The sequence below is a fragment of the Rana temporaria genome, chromosome 7 (assembly GCF_905171775.1).
Source record: "Rana temporaria chromosome 7, aRanTem1.1, whole genome shotgun sequence".
Classification (NCBI taxonomy): domain Eukaryota; kingdom Metazoa; phylum Chordata; class Amphibia; order Anura; family Ranidae; genus Rana; species Rana temporaria.
Window position 1 is genome coordinate 205,705,161 of NC_053495.1, and position 13,660 is coordinate 205,718,820.

Genomic DNA, 13,660 nt, shown 5'->3' on the forward strand with positions numbered 1-13,660 from the left:
AGTCAGTCTGTTTTTGACCCGCGATAAGATGGGCCAAAACTGGACCAAAATGTGTCCCTATGGGCGGCTGGATGTAAGCAGATGTGTCCAGGTCCACTGACCCAAACTCAGTAAGGATGTGGACAGACATAGGCAGATGCGCATCCATTTACATCCATCTTCTTATAGGGCAGGGGAGCCCAACCAGTGGCCCCGGGGGGCCACATGTGGCCCACGGAGCCCTCCGATATGACCGGCGACCTCCTGCTTTGGCATGGAATAGAATATTGTTATTAAAGGTAAGTTTATTACTAAAACCACAGTGTATATATGGGCATATCTGTTCTGCAGTGGTTACTGGGCTGCTTTTAAACTGATCCACAGGTGCACTGCAGTACTTCTGGGGGTTACCTGCACTGAGCCATAGACTTCTGTTACCTGCGAGCTTGGTGAGCTTTCTGCACCACACCGGCGCTGCAGGTCTTGTTGCGCTCGGAGAAGACTCAAAATTAAGGCTTGGTTTCCACTTGTGCGACTTTTCCTGCGACTTAGGACTGCAAAGTCACATGACAAGCCGTACCCCCCCCCCCATGATTTCCAACGTACTGCTCATATCTGTGCGACTCCAAAGTAGTCCCTGCACTACTTTTGGTCCCATTTTGATGCGACTTGAGGTCTATAGACCGGTCATTTGGAATTATTGGCTTTGCCTAGAGGCTTGGCTTCGGCAGTTCTCAACAAAACCCCAAAATAAGAGTCCCAATATCCTTTATTGTTGAAAATCAGGGAACGTCAATTTCAAGGGACAAAAAAAACAAAAAACAAACGCACTGTTCCTGGAAACTGGTGAATGACACCCGTGACCCAGCTTTGCATACTCATTTGCTACAGCGTTTTATAAATGGACTTGGCACTGAAAATTTGGTTACACAAGTTCCAATGTCTTGGTATATACAGATACCGTAGATATATATATATCAGTAGGGCATTTTTTCAGCAGGAACGTGGGGGAACGCAGTTACGGCACCAAATGTATGTAGGGGCATTAGGTCTGCTGCAGTGGTGTCACTAGAAGGGGCATAGGGGGCCACGGCCCCCAACATTATACTGTGCCCCCTATTAAAAAATAAATAAAAAATAAAATAAAGGACAACGGGAAGGCAGGGACTGAGCTGCTGTATTGCCGGCACCTCCTGAGTCTACTCCCGGCCACTGGTTGCTAGAGCTCCCTCGCATCTAGCAACCAGTGATGTCAGAGCCAGCATCGATCGTTTTCTCCCCCTCCTTCCTTTCTCACACGGAATGATGAGAAAGGAGACACAGCCGATCTGCTCCTTCTCCCCTCCCCTGTGTGCGCTTCGAGGAAAGTCAAGTGTGCAGCTAACAAGTTATTTAGCACCACAAAATTATACTTGGGGACAGTACTGGGAGGTGGGCAGGGGGCAGGACCAAGGGACGGTGCTCAGAGGAGTGTAGGGCGCGTAGACAATGGGGGATTCAGAAGGGGGGAGTTCCTGCGCCTATTCTCCGAGAAAAAAAGCCCTGTATATCAGTCTATTTATACTAAATCATAAAATCAATGAACCCAGCAATGAAAACATTGGGTCACACAAGCTTCCGGGGACAAACCATTTTCAAAAACGTACGATTGTCCCTGGAAACTGGTGACCGCAATGCTGGTGATCGACACCAGTGATCTCATCAGACGATCTAGGCCAGCGATGTTGATCTTCATCACCCCAGATGTTTTGGAACTACATTTCCCATGATGCTGAATTACACTGCAGAGTAGCTGAGCATCATGGGAAATGTAGTTCTTGGCACCCCAGATTTTTTTGGAACTACATTTCCCATGATGCTCAGCGACTCTGCAGTGTAATTGAGCATCATGGGAAATGTAGTTCCAAAAAAATCTGGGGTGCCGAGGTTCCCCATCACTGCTTCATATACCGTATTTATCGGCGTATACCGCGCACTTTTTTGCCCTGAAAGTCAGGGCAAAATCGTGGGTGCGCGATATACGCCGATACCCGTGCCGAGTTTAAACACTGCGCCGGCATATACCGAATGCAGTACACTCGTGTATAGTCGGGCAGGCTCGGCTCCTCCCGCGCTCACGTCCTGTACATCCAGGACGTGAGCACGAGAGGAGCCGAGCCTGCCCGACTATACACCAGTGTACTGCGCTCGGTATATGCCGGCTCAGTGTTCAAACTCGGCGCGGGGATCGAGCGGGGAGGACACCGCAGAAGGACGCCGGACCCGACGAAGAGGACACCCAACCCGACGAGGCCGCCGCGCAAGACACCAAAACTGTAAGTACTAAAATGTTTTTTTGTTTTTTTTTACAGGAATGCGGGTCCACTTTAGGGGTGTGCGCTATATGCCGGAGCGCGCAATACCTCGATAATTATGATACTCGTTAGCTGCAGAATTTTTATGAATGGACTCAGCACTGAAAATCAGGCAACACAAGTTTCCAGGGCCAAAAAAAATAAAAAATAAAATAAATATATATATATATATATATAGTTGACCCCGGAAGCTGTTGAGAGCAATGCTGGTGGATGACTCCAATTTCCACCCAATCAGGTGACGGACGTCTCCACTCTGTTGCTTTGCATGTTCATTAGCTGCAGATTATTATTTTTTTTTTTTTTTTATGAATGGACTCGGCACTGAAAATCAGGTAACACAAGTTTTCAAGGACAAAACACGTATAGGGCGGACCCTGAAAGGTGTTGACGGCAATGATGCTGAGTGACACCCGTGATTAATTTCCACCCAGTCCGGTTCTCCACTCCATTGTTTTACATTCCCATTGCCTGCAAAGGTTTATAAATGGGACTCAGCTCCTGAAAATTTGCCAATACCAGTTTCCAGGGACAAAACTTCTAAAAGCTTAGGGCTGTCCCTGGAAACCGTGACGCTGGTGAAGGACTCATGTCATGTGATCTCGCCATCAGGTGAAGAATGCTCTGCTCTATATACGCTCATTAGGGTGGCACAGTAGTGTAGCGCTGCCCTAATGAGCAGTAAAAAGGGCCGCTGGTTCGAATCCCAACCACGACACTCCCTGCCTGGAGTTTGCATGTTCTCCCTGTGCCTGGGCGAGTTTCCTCCGGGTTCTCCGGTTTTCTCCCACACTCCAAAAGACATGCTGGTAGGTAAATTGGCTTCTGTCTAAATTGTGCCTAGTATATGATGAGTTAGGGACTGATGTGAATGTACAATGTATATGTAAAGCACTGCGTAAAATGACAGCACTATACAAGTACCTTAAATTCTTAACCGCATGGAAAATATCAAATTATCGGAAAGAATACACCACACGCTATATGACACTATGCACCTACACCAAAAAAAATGGTCTCTGTGGGAAGCCTCACTACGGATGTAAAATCCATTACAGGTATTCCGCTTTAGCACATCCACTAAAAAAATTTTTATATTTTTTCCCCCACGGAGATTGTATAAATCTGTAATTCAATTGTATACATTCTCTCACGAGATATATCTTTACTTTTATGTAATGTATGGTGCAAATGACTCTCTCACTTGTTCATTTTTTACCACTGGTAAATGCTTATACTATGACCTTATGCTTCAATAAAAAACGTTTGTAAACAAAAAAAAAAAAAAAGTATATTATGTAAAAAAATAATAATATAATAAAAATAATAATATTTTTATTAATAATATTTGTATTTTATTAATAATATTTTTTATTATTTTTATTATAATAATATTATTATTATTGTATATAAAAAGGACTCAACTCAAAATTTGCTACTACAAGTTTCCAGGGACAAAAAACTTCCAAAGCTTAGGGCTGTCCCTGGAAACCGGTGACAGTGACGCTGGTGAATGACTCATGTCATGTGATCTCGCCATCACATGAAGAACGCTCTTTACTCCGCTGCTCTATATGCTCAGGAGGTATATAAAACAGACTCCGCTCTGAAAAAATTTGCTACTACAAGTTCCCAGAAACAAAAGCACCAAAGCTCAGGGCTGTCCCTGGAAACTGGTGACAGCGATGTTGGTGAATGAATCAGGTGAAGAGAGCTCTTCACTCTGTTGCTTTATATACTCGTTGGAGGTTTATAAATGGACTCTGAAAATTCAGTAACAAGTTTCCAGGGACAGAACCTCAAAGCTTAGGGCTGTCCCTGGAAACCGGTGACAGTGATGTGGGTGAATGAATCAGGTGAAGAGCGCTCTCCACTCTGTTGCTTTATCCATAGGTCTTCAAACTACGGCCCTCCAGGTGTTCAGGAACTACAATTCCCATCATGCCTAGTCATGTCTGTGAATGTCAGTGTGTTACAATGCCTCATGGGATGTGTAGTTCTACAACAGCTGGAGGGCCGTAGTTTGAGGATCCCTGCACGCTCATTAGAGGTTTATAAAATGGGCTCCGCTCTGAAAAAAAAAAAAAAAAAAAAAAAAAAAAAAAATCGCTACCACAAGTTTCCAGGGCCAGAACCTCAAAGCTTAGGGCTGTCCCTGGAAACTGGTGACAGCAAAGCTGGTGAATGACCCCCATTCACTGTAATTCCCACCCAATCAGGCGACCCCACGCTCTCTCTTCTCTATTGTTTTGCATACTCATTTCCTGCAGCCTTTTATAAAATGGACTCAGCACAAAGTAACAAAGTTTCCAGGGACAAAACCTATGAGGCTTAGGGTTGTCCCTGGAAACCGGTGACAGGTGAATGACTCAGGTGATCTCGCCATCAGGTGTACAACGCTCTCCACTCTGTTGCTTTATATGTTTATTAGAGGTTTATAAATGGATTGCGCTCTGAAAAAGTTACTAATACAAGTTTCCAGGGACAGAACCTTTAAGCTTAGGGTTGTCCCTGGAAACCGGTGAAAGCGATGCTGGTGAATGACTCCGGTTTCCTCACCAGGTGAAGAAGAAGGCGGCTCTCCACTCTGTTGCTTTTTATGCTTAGTTTTATAAAGGGACTGCGCTCTGAAAAGTCACTAATGCAAGATTCCAGGGACAGAACCTTTAAGCTTAGGGTTGTCCCTGGAAACTGGTGACAGTGACGCTCTGAAAATTTGCCAATACAAGTTTCCAGGGACAAAACTCTGAACGCTCAGGTCTGTCCCTGGAAACCGGTGAATGCAGACGGTGGAGACAAATCAGCTGATGTTTACCCTTCTGTGTTTCTTCGTTTTTGTTTCACTCTTTTTCCGCTCTACATTTTGATGTATCAGAAATCCGACCAATCAGAACGCGAAGAGTCTCGGTGAGATCTTTTTTAGTAACAAGCTTGAGAATAAACTTCCTGTACAATGAAGCCCCGGGCTGCCGGGAGCGGCCCCGTCCAGCATCACACCCCCTGTCCAGCATCGCACCCCCCGTCCAGCATCGCACCCCCCGTCCACCAACGCACCCCCCCCGTCCACCAACGCACCCCCCCCGTCCACCAACGCACCCCCGTCGCCCTTCTTCCTCTTTTCTTTTTTAAAAGTTCCAGATGTGACGTTTAACCCACGACGGTGGGGGTGAGAGTGCGGCAGTGGGGTGAGAGTGCGGCGGTGGGGGTGAGAGTGCGGCAGTGGGGGTGAGAGCGCGGCAGTGGGGGTGAGAGCGCCAGGGTGGCCTCCTCTCTCCGTCCGGTGCCTGGCACCCTCCTACCCAGTGACTGGCGCGCACACGCACAGCTCTTAACCCTCGCTTGCCCAAGACGGGCAACCCCCAACAAAAAAAAAAAAAAATCCCATCAGCCCTGTCGGGTTTTAGTGGTTTTGTACCCGGCACTTATGAATGATGGCGACTGGGCGCCGCAGAAGTTCTGTAGACGGGCACCCCTGGATTGCCCCCCCCTTGTACCCTTAAAGGAAAAGCAGCTTACCTGGTGGTGCGGAGCGGGGTGTGGTGTGTGCGACTCTCCTGTGCCCTCCTGAGCCTGACGGAGAGGAACGTGAAAGAGGGAGAGGAGGAAGGAAGGAGAAAGAGAGGGAGATCTGGGTAACCACACCCTCCCTTGTGACTCAACTTCACTCTGCAAATATCACAGAGCTGACATCCAGAGAGGGGAGAGGAGGAGGAGGAGGAGGAGGGCGATGCACAGGCAGCAGGGAGGGCGATGCACAGGCAGCAGGGAGGGATCCCAGTGAAGTCACAACAGGAGACAGTGGTGAGGCCCGAAGAACAGGCAGAGCAGCAACATAGGGAGAGCGCCGGACACACCCAGATCTAACTAATCCACCACACCCTCCCTGCAGCTGCATCCATCGTCTCTGATCATATCCTGCTCTGAGAATTCAGGCACCTGTCAGGGCGGCACTACCTGCCTCCTAGCAGGACTACAAGTCACAGCGCTCCACACCATTACACAGCAATTACAACTGACTTGTTGCTTTTTTAGCTGCTGTGGAACTACAAGTCCCAGCGCTCCCGTCATTATTTAGCTAATCATTTTTTTTTAGCTGACTTGTGTTCTACCTGTTGCTCCTGCAAGTCGCTGTGGAACTACAAGTCCCAGCGCTCCCGTCATTTAGCTAATCCTTTTTTTTAGCGCTGACCTGCGTCCTACCTATTACTTCTGCACATTGCTGTGGAACTACAAGTCCCAGCACTCTCATCATTTTTTAGGTCAGGGGTCCTCAAACTATGGCCCTCCAGGTGTTCAGGAACTACAATTCCCATCATGCCTAGTCATGTCTGTGAACGTCAGAGTTTTACAATGCCTCATGGGATGTGTAGTTCTACAACAGCTGGAGGGCCATAGTTTGGAGATCCCTGATTTAGGTAATCGGATTTTAACTGACCTGCATTCCGTTTCTTCTGCACGTTGCTGTGGAACTACACGTCCCAGCACTCCATATTCGTTTTCATAGCTGACCAGTTTTCATGTTGCTCTGTATCCAATCTTGGACTACAAGTTCCAGCACTCCATGGCATTATTCAATCAGTTTTATAGCTGACCTGTTGCTCCTGCAAGCTGCTGTGGAACTACAAATCCCAGCACCCCCATCATTAATTAGCTAATTATTTTTTACCTCTCCTGTGTTTTACCTGTTGCCTCTGCAAGCTGCGGTGGAACTGCTAGTCCCAGCACTTCCGACAACTAGCTAATCCTTTTTTAGCTGACCTGCGTCCTGCCTGTTGCCTCTGTAAGCTGCTGTGGAACTACAAGTCCCAGCACTCCTGTCATTATTTAGCTAATCATTTTTTTAGCTGACTTGTGTTCTGTTGCTCCTGCAAGTCGCTGTGGAACTACAAGTCCCAGCACTCCCATCATTTAGCTAATCCTTTTTTTAGCGCTGACCTGCGTCCTACCTATTACTTCTACACATTACTGTGGAACCACAAGTCCCAGCGATCCCGTCATTTAGCTAATCCTTTTTTTAGCGCTGACCTGCGTCCTACCTATCGCTTCTACACATTACTGTGGAACTACAAGTCCCAGCGCTCTCGTCATTATTTAGGTAATCGGATTTTAACTGACCTGCATTCCGTTTCTTCTGCACGTTGCTGTGGAACTACACGTCCCAGCACTCCATATTTGTTTTCAGCAACTCATTTCATAGCTGACCAGTCTTCTTGTTGCTCTGTATCTAATGTTGGACTACAAGTCCCAGCACTCCTGTCATTTAGTTAATCATATTTTAGCTGACCTGCATTCCTTTCTTCTGCAGGGTGCTGTGGAACTACAAGTCCCAGCACTCCCCGCATTCGCTAATCCTTCTCAACCATTCTACCTGTTGCTCCTGCAAGTTGCTGAGGAACTAAAAGTCCCAGCACTCCCGTCATTATTTAGCCGACTTGTGTTCTACCCGTTGCCTATGCAAGCTGCTGTGGAACTACAAGTCCCAGCACCCCATCAGTATTTAGGTAATCAGAACTTAGCTGGCCTGCATTCTGTTTCTTCTGCAAGCTGCTGTGGAACTACAAATCATTATTTAGCAGACCTGTGGGTTCTACCTGTTGCTGCTGCAAGTCGCTGTGGAACTACAAGTCACAGCACTCCCCGCATTCGCTAATCCTTCTCAACCATTCTACCTGTTGCTGTGGAACTAAAAGTCCCAGCGCTCCCGTCATTATTTAGCCGACTTGTGTTCTACCCGTTGCCTATGCAAGCTGCTGTGGAACTACAAGTCACAGCACTCCATATTTATTTTCAGCAACTCATTTCATAGCAGACCAGTCTTCTGGTTTCTCTGTATCTAATGTAGGACTACAAGTCCCAGCACTTCATGTCATTATCCAGCAATTAGCTTTTGTAGCTGACCTGTTGCTTCTGCAAGTCGCTGTGGAACTACAAGTCCCAGCACTCCATGTCATTATTCAGCGGACCTGTTGCTCTGCAACTTCTGTGGAACTACAAGTCCCAGCACTCCCTGTCATTTTATGGATGTAGCAGGGGCACTGTAGTCCTTAGATGGGACCTCTCCTGGGTCCTTCCCCTGGAGAGGAGGGGCAAGACCCAGATCCCTAACCTGTCATTTGGAATAATTGGCTTTGGCAGTTCTCAAAACCCCAAAACAAGAGTTCACATATCCTTTATTGTTAATATGGCACATAATAGGAATCAAAGCATACCCAACACATTTCAGGGAGCCATGATATCCCTTCATCGGGGCTATACATGAAATAAAAATAACTGTCTCCAAAGGGGGACTGTGGTCAATGGGAGAAGAAAAAGTCCTGGAGTTGGCCTCAGTGGGACGAGCGGCGGCGGCCCCATCCTTGGCGACAGAGGGACGAGCGGCGGCCCCATCCTTGGCGACAGTAGGAGGAGCGCCAGCGGCCCCATCCTTGGCGACAGAGGGACGTGCGGCGGCCCCATCCCTGGCGACAGAGGGACGAGCGGCGGCCCCATCCCTGGCGACAGAGGGACGAGCGGCGGCCCAATCCCTGGCGACAGAGGGACGAGCGGCGGCCCAATCCCTGGCGACAGAGGGACGAACGGCGGCCCCATCCCTGGCGACAGAGGGACGAGCGGCGGCCCCATCCCTGGCGACAGAGGGACGAGCGGCGGCCCCATCCCTGGCGACAGAGGGACGAGCGGCGGCCCCATCCTCGGCGACAGAGGGACGAGCGGCGGCCCCATCCCTGGCGACAGAGGGACGAGCGGCGGCCCAATCCCTGGCGACAGAGGGACGAGCGGCGGCCCCATCCCTGGCGACAGAGGGACGAGCGGCGGCCCCATCCCTGGCGACAGAGGGACGAGCGGCGGCCCAATCCCTGGCGACAGAGGGACGAGCGGCGGCCCCATCCTCGGCGACAGAGGGACGAGCGGCGGCCCCATCCCTGGCGACAGAGGGACGAGCGGCGGCCCCATCCCTGGCGACAGAGGGACGAGCGGCGGCCCCATCCCTGGCGACAGAGGGACGAGCGGCGGCCCCATCCCTGGCGACAGAGGGACGAGCGGCGGCCCAATCCCTGGCGACAGAGGGACGAGCGGCGGCCCCATCCTTGGCGACAGTGGAGAAGAGTGGCGGCAGCCCCATCCTTGGCGACAGTGGAGAGGGGCGGCGGCGGCCCCATCCTTGGCGACAGTGGAGAGGGGCGGCGGCCCCATCCTTGGCGACAGTGGAGAGGGGCGGCGGCCCCATCCTTGGCGACAGTGGAGAGGGGCGGCGGCCCCATCCTTGGCGACAGTGGAGAGGGGCGGCGGCCCCATCCTTGGAGAAAGTGGAGAGGGGCGGCGGCCCCATCCTTGGCGACAGTGGAGAGGGGCGGCGGCCCCATCCCCATCCTTGGCGACAGTGGAGAGGGGCGGCGGCAGCCCCATCCTTGGCGACAGTGGAGAGGGGCGGCGGCAGCCCCATCCTTGGCGACAGTGGAAACAATAAAAAAATAAATACTAGTAGATGTCATTCCTATTCAAGTGTAAAGCCTTGTCCATGTTGGGTGTACACGCATGCGAGGGTTGTGTTTACCTGCAGGTGTACCATGCATCCCTATGCAGGCAGTCCCACTGGTGTCTGCAAGGACAGTCACTGCTTTCACTCTGACACCTGTGTGGATATGCATGACCCTGAACTCACATGGCCACCCGCATGGATGTCAAACTGGGAGCAGCGACTGTGCCCACATAGCCCGCTGCATCCCAATTGATATCAATGGGACTGCCTGCACAGGGACGCAGCGAACACCCGTGCATCCCCATGCAGGTAAACACGGGAGTACGATGTAGTATGTCCTGTGCGAATGACGCCTTGAGGTTTCGCTGAATGTGGACTTTCTTGTAGACATTCAGCTTCAAGTAGAAATGTATTTTATCGCCCTGATGAAGGGGACATTTGTTTTCGAAACGCGCTGGCATTCTTTTGCCTTTCTGTAACGTGTGACGTCTTGCAATGGTTCTGACTGCATCCACTGTGAACGATTCCCCTTTAGGCCAATGCCTGATCTGGGGATCTGCAAGTTCCAGCATGAAACGCCAACAATACAAAACCAGGACAACCGGAGTCGCTGTCACCGGAGGGGGGCCTATGACTGACATGCATGACTATCATGCTGGAATGAACTGAGGTTTACCCAGAAGACCCGGCGTGCATTCCTAACCGATGGCCGTTTGTAAATGAAGAGCTACACACTGGACATTGAACTGCTTCGGAGGACCAGATTAACCCGTTCCTGCGAAACGCCTCGCCTGCAGCTCACGGAAGAGAAGCCTCATCCAAGTCACTAAGTAAATGTCAGGGAAAAAAATTAGCATCACTCTTTGCAAACCTGGCACATTTCCTCACGTTCCAACTCTTTGAAGACCCTGCAAGTACAGAAGACAAGTTGGTCTACCGGAGATGCCTTCAGCTCGTATCTAAAGCCACATTTGTTCATTTTCTTAGAGATGGGGAAGCTCAAAACTGCAGTCATGTTTTTTTTGGGCCATTTGTTTCTCCTTAGGGATACTTCCCCTCACTTCCTGTCCTTAGGCAAACAGGATCTCTTTCCAATGCCGGTGATCTGCCGTGCTGGTTCCAGGTATCATGGAAGTTCCAGCGCATGCGCGAACTGATGCGCTGAGATGGTTCCAGCTATCGGGAAAGTTCCTTCAAGCACTGCGCAGGTGCAAACTTGCTGACGGAAATCCCCGAACTGCGGCCGGCATCCAGGGCGACGTGGATTTAGAGGAAAGTGGCCAGTCAGCCTCACGTCCTCGCTGCGCTCAGACGGCTCGCTTCGCTCGCTCGGCCTCCTGGCTCTTTTTTTAACATCCTCCAATCCACGGGGATGTTAAAGAATGAGCCTGGATGCCGGGCGAGGTTCGGAGATTTCCGTCGGGAAGTTTGCGCCTGCGCAGTCAGTGAAGGAACTTCCCCCATAGGGGAACATTGAGGACAAGTCACTGGTGTTCTATCAATTTGTTCCCTCCGTTGAAAAGTGCAGAACGGAAGGGTACTTCCAGCTGAGTTACCGATCAGCTGGAGTGACGTCACCATAGCGCATGCACACACCGTAGGAGTTTTTTTTTTTTTGACAGCCGATACCATTTCACGGCCATAACTGAAAGCTACGCAAAGAGCAGAGGGACACGGTAGATATCATATTGTGCCTCACTGTAAACCTGCGGCGCAACAGCGAGGCACAATATATCAAATACGGTGGCCCGCCGCTGTTTGCCTAGCATTAAATTGTGGCTGAGAAATGGTATCGCTCATCGAAAAAAGGCTCCTATGATGTGCGCATGCGCTAAGGGACGTCACCCCGGCTGATCTGCAACTCAGCTGGGGTGCCCTTCCGTTCTGCGCATTCGCAGGCACTTTTCGACGGAGGGCACAAATCGACAGAACACCGGTTTCATCCCCCCAGTAGACCGTGCTGCAGGGACAAGGGTGCCCACTGGTAGATTTCCCCTCTCTGGTGGCAACTCAAAATTTGGGATTTACCCGTCCTTTCATTGATGGCCTGGATAAGTCGCACACCTGAGAACGTTCCAGAAGGGGGGGGGGGGGGGGGGGAGGAGAGAGAGAGAGAGAGACAGAGACAGAGACAGAGACAGAGACAGAGACAGAGACAGAGACAGAGACAGAGAGAGAGAGAGAGAGAGAGAGAGAGAGAGAGAGAGATCATGTTCTCTACAAAACAGCAATGACTTGAAAATCCAGATACGAGTCCTTTCACACTGGGGCGGTTTTCAGGCGCCGTTGCTTCGCCTCCCCCACCGTACGTCAAGGATGGGGCCCGGTTGCCTCCCGCCCCCCCCTACCGTATGCCAAGGATGGGGCGCCGTTGCTATCCCCCCTACCGTACGCCAAGGATAGGGCGCCGTTGCTTCCCCTACCGTATGCCAAGGATAGGGTGCCGTTGCTTCCCCCCGAAAAAGAAAAAAAAATAGAATTACACCCCCCCCCCCCGCTCCGCCGTGCCTACTAGCATAGGGGGGTTGTATTTTTTCCCATCATCTGTGCCCCTTCTGATGATCATGTGCTGGTCGGAGCGGAGGGAATATTTCTTCAGTTTCGGGTGCATGCCCATTCATCTCCACTCGCATGTTCTTCTGCCTTGGCTCAAATCCTGGCCAGCTACTTGCCTATCTCCTTGCCTTCCCTGGCGGAGTGATCTTCCTCCGCACCCCATCCAGTAGTAGCCGGTGACCTGACGATATGGTTCCGGCTATCGCAGGCGCAATCCTTGCCGACGGAAATCACTGAACTTCCAGGGCGACGTGGAATTTGAGGTAAGTGGCCAGTCGGCTACACTCGCTCGGCCTCCTGGCTCTTTTTTTTAACATCCTCCAATCCACGGGGATGTTAAGGAATGAGCCTGGATGCCGGCCGAGGTTCAGAGATTTACGTCGGCAAGGATTGCGCCTGCGCAGTCCTTACAGGAACCATCTCGATAGGGGAACCATACCGACAAGTCACCGGGGGCCCGAAGAGTAAGGATGAGCTCCGGCGTGTTCGCATAGAACACGTGCGGAGCCCGCCAGGAAGTCGGCACCCGTGCTGCGCTAATCACAGCCAGGCAGACATTTTCTGATGCTCGGCAGCACAGATCGGGAAATGTCTACCTGGCTGTGATTAGCGCAGCGCGGGTGCCGACTTCCTGGCGGGCTCCGCACGTGTTCTATGCGAACACGCCGGAGCTCATCCTTACCGAAGAGTAAGACTTGAGAGGCTGTGAGGCGGGCGGCGACGGGCAGAGAGTCGCTGATTGCCGCCATTACTAGTAAAGAAAAAATATGTCCCCGGATTTCATTATAAAAACCTGGTCACCTTAGTGTAAGCTCCATGAGGGCAGGGGCTGATATGAATGTACAGTATATATATGTGTGTTGCAGAAATATTTGGTGAAATATAAATAACAAAAAACAAATGGGAAATCCTGAAAATAACAATAAGAATCCCTCCAGCTCAGCCTTCTCCCCTCCCCCATCACTTACCTCTGCTCAGGGCCAATCCTCATCTGATGGGTGCTCAGTGCTGCATGATGGGACCACTCACAGGAAGCATGTGACCAGAGGGAGGAGCTGAGAGGAAGAGAAAGAACAGGCCACACCTCCTGATAGAGATTGGACACTGGATGGTCAGCAGGTGTAATCCATCCTCTGTAGGCCCAAATCTGGAGAACAATGTTCTTCACCCCATTCAAGTTCAGATTTCATTTAAAGTGTCATTTTTTTTATATTTCCATCTATTAAATCTTCTGCCCTTGTTGTTGTTTTTGTTGTTTTAACTTTGGAGAGTAAAACTTTTTTTTTGTTTCTGA

The 13,660-nt window shown here is 50.5% G+C and overlaps 1 protein-coding gene across 2 annotated transcripts in view; it reads right to left on the reverse strand.

Moving 5' to 3' along the window:
- Positions 1–13,359, reverse strand: part of ELOVL1 (ELOVL fatty acid elongase 1) — a 67,547-nt gene extending 54,188 nt beyond the window's left edge. Inside the window, exon 1 of one of the 2 annotated variants that reach the window (XM_040360887.1) lies at positions 5,850–5,999. The gene's annotated coding sequence lies outside the window, so the exon portion shown is untranslated. Of the gene's footprint in view, positions 1–5,849; positions 6,000–13,334 lie in introns of those variants that run through there. The other variant, XM_040360888.1, reaches the window with a different exon arrangement.
- Between the last annotated feature and the right edge of the window lie 301 nt (positions 13,360–13,660).